Genomic DNA, 7,427 nt, shown 5'->3' on the forward strand with positions numbered 1-7,427 from the left:
CTTATGAGATTTGGCACATGTGATCTTTGGAGTGAGCCGCATAAAAATGACTGAACAGAATTTTGATATTTTTCTTTATTCAAAAGTAATTAAAGCGCGAACTTAACGAGATTGACGCAAAATTGGTTCTGAGGCTGTATCTCGGTCATTCTTTGATCAATCGAGATGAAATTTGGTACGCTTCATGTCGACCATGAAATGGGGGTCCATGCCAAATTTGGTGACAGCGCCACCTATGGGTCATGAGATAGGAAAAAAGGCTATTTTTGCGCATAACTTCTGAATCGTTTGTCAGAAAATTATGATCTTGTTTCTACGGATTCCTTGGCTCATGCCGCATCTGTCGATATGTATTATGCCGGGATTGACCGAACCGCCTGTCCGCCATTTTGAAATCTGTGATAAATTGCTATAACTTTTGAAGTATCGGATATATCGGCGCAAAAATCGGTAGGGAGCTTCAGCATGACGTCCTGAGGAAATCAGAGAACAGCGCCACCTAGGGGTATAAACTATAACAGTTCTTATAGAACTGCTTATAACTTCTGAATTCTTTGTATGGCATGTAAGCTCTTTTCTGCTGCCCCTTGAGCTGTGTCTACTGAGTGGCGCATCTGTTAAGTCGTTTGCATAGAGATCCTGAGTTCATGGGTTTGAATCCCACCTGAGCCAGGTGTTAATTTCTTCTATTATAGTTTTGTTCTTTCTCACCTATTCTTTTTGACCTGTCTGTAGTTCACATATGTTCTATTTTTGCCATATTTTCTGTTGCTGCTCTGCACTGCGGTGGTTCTGCTCTGTCATTGCTACGCTTTGGTTTCTTTGCTGAGCCTTGTGTTCTTGATGCACCTTGGGTGCTCAATGCGCCCTGAGTGATTGATAAGTTGTATCTTTCTTGCTGTGCTTTGGGAGCTCATTGCGCTGATTGTGCTTGGCCCCGTATCACTGCTTGCAGCTATATTTATTAGGGGCCAAGCACCTATGGTGCTGTGGCACCTATTGTTTCTGTTAGTATTATTATTAGGGGCCAAGCACCTATGGTGCTGTGGCACCTATTGTTTCTGTTAGTATTATTATTTATTAGGGGCCAAGCACCTATGGTGCTGTGGCACCTATTGTTTCTGTTAGTATTATTATTATTATTATTATTATTTTTCTTAATCTTCTTCCCCAATGGGAGTCTATGGCAGCCCTATGAACCGTATATAGGAAAATGATGAAATTTGGCACAGTTGTAGTGGTGGTCATAAATAGTCATTTGGCCAAAAATGGGGTCTCTAGCAGTAACTCTATAGCGCCACCATCATCTCAAAAATTCAATGTTCAAATGGTTATAACTGGTGATTCATTTGCTCTATGAAAATTCTACTTAGTACACGTGATTGCTCTCCTCATGCTTATTGTTTTTAATACCTTACAGTAAGACTCCACCCATTACAGTATCGGCCATTTTGAAATGTACAGTATTTCGTTTTTTCGCTACTCCTCCTTCAAATTTGGTTCAATTCTTATGAGATTTGGCACATGTGATCTTTGGAGTGAGCCGCATAGAAATGACTGAACAGAATTTTGATATTTTTCTTTATTCAAAAGTAATTAATACGTGAACTTAACGAGATTGACGCAAAATTGGTTCTGAGGCTGTATCTCGGTCATTCTTTGATCAATCGAGATGAAATTTGGTACGCTTCATGTCGACCATGAAATGGGGGTCCATGCCAAATTTGGTGACAGCGCCACCTATGGGTCATGAGATAGGAAAAAAGGCTATTTTTGCGCATAACTTCTGAATCGTTTGTCAGAAAATTATGATCTTGGTGTCTACGGATTCCTTGGCTCATGCCGCATCTGCCGATATGTATTATGCCGGGATTGACCGAACCGCCTGTCCGCCATTTTGAAATCTGTGATAAATTGCTATAACTTTTGAAGTATCGGATATATCGGCGCAAAAATCGGTAGGGAGCTTCGGCATGACGTCCTGAGGAAATCAGAGAACAGCGCCACCTAGGGGTATAAACTATAACAGTTCTTATAGAACTGCTTATAACTTCTGAATTCTTTGTATGGCATGTAAGCTCTTTTCTGCTGCCCCTTGAGCTGTGTCTACTGAGTGGCGCATCTGTTAAGTCATTTGCATAGAGATCCTGAGTTCATGGGTTCGAATCCCACCTGAGGCAGGTGTTATTTTCTTCTATTAAAGTTTTGTTCTTTCCCACCTATTCTTCTCGACCTGTCTGTAGTTCACATATGTTCTATTTTTGCCATGTTTTCTGTTGCTGCTCTGCACTGCGGTGGTTCTGCTCTGTCATTGCTACGCTTTGGGTTCTTTGCTGAGCCTTGTGTTTTTGATGCACCTTGGGTGCTCAATGCGCCCTGGGTCATTGATACGTTGTATGTTTCTTGCTGTGCTTTGGGTGCTCATTGCGCTTATTGTGCTTGGCCCCGTATCGCTGCTTGCAGCTATATTGGTCATTGTTTCTGTTAGTAAATTTTTCTTCCCCAATGGAAGTCTATGGCAGCCCTATGAACCGAATGTAAGAAAATGATGAAATTTTGCACAGTTGTAATGTTGGTCATAAATATTCATGTGGCCAAAAATGGAGTCTCTAGCAGTAACTCTATAGCGCCACCATCAGCTCAAAATTTCAATGTTCAAATAGTTATAACTTGTGATCCATTAGATCTATGAAAATTCTACTTAGTACACGTGACTGCTCTCATCACGCTTATTGAATTTGATACTTTACAGTAAGACTCCTCCCATTACAGTAGCGGCAATTTTGAAATGTACAGTATTTTGTTTTTTCGCTACTCCTCCTTCAAATTTGGTTCAAATGTTATGAAATTTGGCACAGGTGATCTTTGGAGTGAGCCGCATAGAAATGACCGAACAGAATTTTTATTTTTTTCTTTATTCAAAAGTAATTAATGTGTGAACTTAACGAGGTTGACGCAAAATTGTTTCTGAAGCTGTATCTTGGTCATTCTTTGATCAATCGAAATTAAATTTGGTACACTTCATGTCGACCATGAACTGGGGGTCCATGCCAAATTTGGTGACAGCGCCACCTATGGGTCATGAGATATGAAAAAAGGCTATTTTTGCACATAACTTCTGAATCGTTCGTCTGATATATATATTCTTTGTGAAATTAGTTTCACTGGTTTATGCCGATCGCAACGATACCTCGTTTATCATTTTCCAACATTCTGTTCATGTGTTATTGTAAGGCATATGGTAAATTATCTTTTCGCTACTCCTTTTACAAATTTTGTTTATTTTATGCCGGGTTCTGCTCGTATAATGTTTGGAGCAATCCGCACAGAAATGACCGAACAGATTTTTTATATTCTCTTCTCTTTCTTAGAAATATTGCTCCAAAGTTGACCGTGCTTGTGATGTTGTCTATTTGTCATAGTTAATTACTGTATATTACATTTCATAGCGTTTCTGTACAGAATGTTCTTCTTGTCTACAACCTCACTTGAGCTTGTTGATTCTTATATACATTATTCTTCAGTTATATCTGCTCTGCTGTGTCATTTCTGCATCTGTGGTGATTGGCATATGTCAATGCTTTCATCTCTGTACACTCTATTCTGCTGCCTCATGAACCGTCTTAACTGAATGGCGTATCGTGTTAGTCACATGGAAAGAGATGCTTAGTTCATGGGTTCGAAACCCGCTTGAGGCAAGTGTTAATTTGTTCTATTAAAGTTTTGTTCTTTCTCACCTATTCTTCTCAACCCTTCTGTAGTTCACATATGTTCTATTTTTGTCATATTTTCTGTTGCTGCTCTGCACTGCGGTGGTTCTGCTGTGTGATTGCTACGCTTTGGGTACTTGCTGCGCCTTGTGTTCTTGATGCACCTTGGGTGGTCAATGCGCATTGGGTTATTGATACCTTCTATGTTGCTTTTTGTGCTTTGGATGCTCATTGCGCTAAAGGTGCTTGGCCCCGAATCGCTGCTTGCAGCTATATTTATTATTATTATTATTTTTCTTAATCTTCTTCCCCAATGGGAGTCTATGGCAGCCCTATGAACCGTATATAGGAAAATGATGAAATTTGGCACAGTTGTAGTGGTGGTCATAAATAGTCATTTGGCCAAAAATGGGGTCTCTAGCAGTAACTCTATAGCGCCACCATCATCTCAAAAATTCAATGTTCAAATGGTTATAACTGGTGATTCATTTGCTCTATGAAAATTCTACTTAGTACACGTGATTGCTCTCCTCATGCTTATTGTTTTTAATACCTTACAGTAAGACTCCACCCATTACAGTATCGGCCATTTTGAAATGTACAGTATTTCGTTTTTTCGCTACTCCTCCTTCAAATTTGGTTCAATTCTTATGAGATTTGGCACATGTGATCTTTGGAGTGAGCCGCATAGAAATGACTGAACAGAATTTTGATATTTTTCTTTATTCAAAAGTAATTAATGCGTGAACTTAACGAGATTGACGCAAAATTGGTTCTGAGGCTGTATCTCGGTCATTCTTTGATCAATCGAGATGAAATTTGGTACGCTTCATGTCGACCATGAAATGGGGGTCCATGCCAAATTTGGTGACAGCGCCACCTATGGGTCATGAGATAGGAAAAAAGGCTATTTTTGCGCATAACTTCTGAATCGTTTGTCAGAAAATTATGATCTTGTTTCTACGGATTCCTTGGCTCATGCCGCATCTGTCGATATGTATTATGCCGGGATTGACCGAACCGCCTGTCCGCCATTTTGAAATCTGTGATAAATTGCTATAACTTTTGAAGTATCGGATATATCGGCGCAAAAATCGGTAGGGAGCTTCAGCATGACGTCCTGAGGAAATCAGAGAACAGCGCCACCTAGGGGTATAAACTATAACAGTTCTTATAGAACTGCTTATAACTTCTGAATTCTTTGTATGGCATGTAAGCTCTTTTCTGCTGCCCCTTGAGCTGTGTCTACTGAGTGGCGCATCTGTTAAGTCGTTTGCATAGAGATCCTGAGTTCATGGGTTTGAATCCCACCTGAGCCAGGTGTTAATTTCTTCTATTATAGTTTTGTTCTTTCCCACCTATTCTTTTTGACCTGTCTGTAGTTCACATATGTTCTATTTTTGCCATGTTTTCTGTTGCTGCTCTGCACTGCGGTGGTTCTGCTCTGTCATTGCTACGCTTTGGTTTCTTTGCTGAGCCTTGTGTTCTTGATGCACCTTGGGTGCTCAATGCGCCCTGAGTGATTGATAAGTTGTATCTTTCTTGCTGTGCTTTGGGAGCTCATTGCGCTGATTGTGCTTGGCCCCGTATCGCTGCTTGCAGCTATATTTATTAGGGGCCAAGCACCTATGGTGCTGTGGCACCTATTGTTTCTGTTAGTATTATTATTAGGGGCCAAGCACCTATGGTGCTGTGGCACCTATTGTTTCTGTTAGTATTATTAGGGGTCAAGCACCGAAGGTGCTGAGACACCTATTGGAATTGTTAGTATTATTATTATTATTATTATTATCGTCCCATGGGAGTCTATGGCAGCCCTATGAACCGTACATAGGAAAATGATGAAATTTGGCACAGTTGTAGAGGTGGTCATAAATAGTCATGTGACCAAAAATGGCGTCTCTAGCAATAACTCTATAGCGCCACCAGCAGTGCAAAAAATCAATGTTCAAACTGTTATAAATAGTGAACCATTTGATCTATGAAAATTCTACTTAGTACACGTGATTGCTCTCATCCCGCTTATTGAATTTGATACTTTACAGTAAGACTCCACCCATTACAGTAACGGCCATTGTGAAATATACAGTATTTTTTCGCTACTCCTCCTTCAAATTTGGTTCAATTCTTATGAGATTTGGCACAGGTGATCTTTGGATTGAGCCGCATAGAAATGACTGAACAGAATTTTGATATTCATCTTTGTTCAAAAGTAATAAATGCGCAAACTTAACGAGGTTGACGCAAAAATGGTTCTGAAGCTGTAGCTTGGTCATTCTTTGATCAATTGAAATGAAATTTGGTACACTTCATGTGGACCATGAACTTGGGGTTCATGCCAAATTTGGTGACAGCGCCACCTATGGGTAATGAGATAGGAAAATAGGCTATTTTTGCCCATAACTTCTGAACTGTTTGTCAGAAAATTATGATCTTGATGTCTATGGATTGCTTACCTCATGCCGCATCTGTCGATATGTATTATGCCGGGTTTGACCAAACCGCCTGTCCGCCATTTTGAAATTTCACATAAATTGTTATATTTTTTGAACTATTCGAGATATCCGCGCAAAAATTGGTAAGAAACTTTGACATGATGTCCTGAAGTTACCTGGGAAGTCAGAGTACAGCGCCACCTATGGGTTATAAACTATAACAATTCTTATTGATATTATACTGTTATCTCTTTTCTGCTGCCCAATGAACTGTGTCAACTGAGTGGTGCAACTAGTTAATCATATGCATTGAGATTCTGAGTTCCTGGGTTCAAATCCCACCTGAGTCATGACGTTTTGTTCTTCCTCATCAATTCTTCTCAACCTGTCTGTAGTTCACATGTGTTCTATTTTTCCATGTTTGCTGTTGTTGCTCTGCATTATGGTGGTTCTTGCTGTGCTTTGTGAGCTTGCTGTGCTTTGTGAGCTTGCTGTGCTTTGTGTGCTTGCTGTGCTTTGTGAGCTTGCTATGCTTTGTGTGCTTGCTGTGCTTTGTGTGCTTGCTGTGCTTTGTGAGCTTGCTGTGCTTTGTGTGCATGCTGTGATTTGTGTAATTGCTGTGCTTTGTGTGCTTGCTGTGCTTTGTGTGCCTGCTGTGCTTTGTGTGCTTGCTGTGCATTGTGAGCTTGCTGTGCTTTGTGTGCTTGCTGTGCTTTGTGTGCATTGCGCCGAAGGTGCTTGACCCCGTGTTGCTGCTTGCAGCTATATTTATTATTATTATTATTATTTTTCTTAATCTTCTTCCCCAATGGGAGTCTATGGCAGCCCTATGAACCGTATATAGGAAAATGATGAAATTTGGCACAGTTGTAGTGGTGGTCATAAATAGTCATTTGGCCAAAAATGGGGTCTCTAGCAGTAACTCTATAGCGCCACCATCATCTCAAAAATTCAATGTTCAAATGGTTATAACTGGTGATTCATTTGCTCTATGAAAATTCTACTTAGTACACGTGATTGCTCTCCTCATGCTTATTGTTTTTAATACCTTACAGTAAGACTCCACCCATTACAGTATCGGCCATTTTGAAATGTACAGTATTTCGTTTTTTCGCTACTCCTCCTTCAAATTTGGTTCAATTCTTATGAGATTTGGCACATGTGATCGTTGGAGTGAGCCGCATAGAAATTACCGAACAGAATTTTGATATTTATCTTTATTCAAAAGTAATAAATGTGTGAACTTAACGAGATTGACGCAAAATTGGTTCTGAGGCTGTAT

This window comes from Misgurnus anguillicaudatus, chromosome 8, assembly GCF_027580225.2.
Source record: "Misgurnus anguillicaudatus chromosome 8, ASM2758022v2, whole genome shotgun sequence".
NCBI classification, from domain to species: Eukaryota; Metazoa; Chordata; class Actinopteri; order Cypriniformes; family Cobitidae; genus Misgurnus; species Misgurnus anguillicaudatus.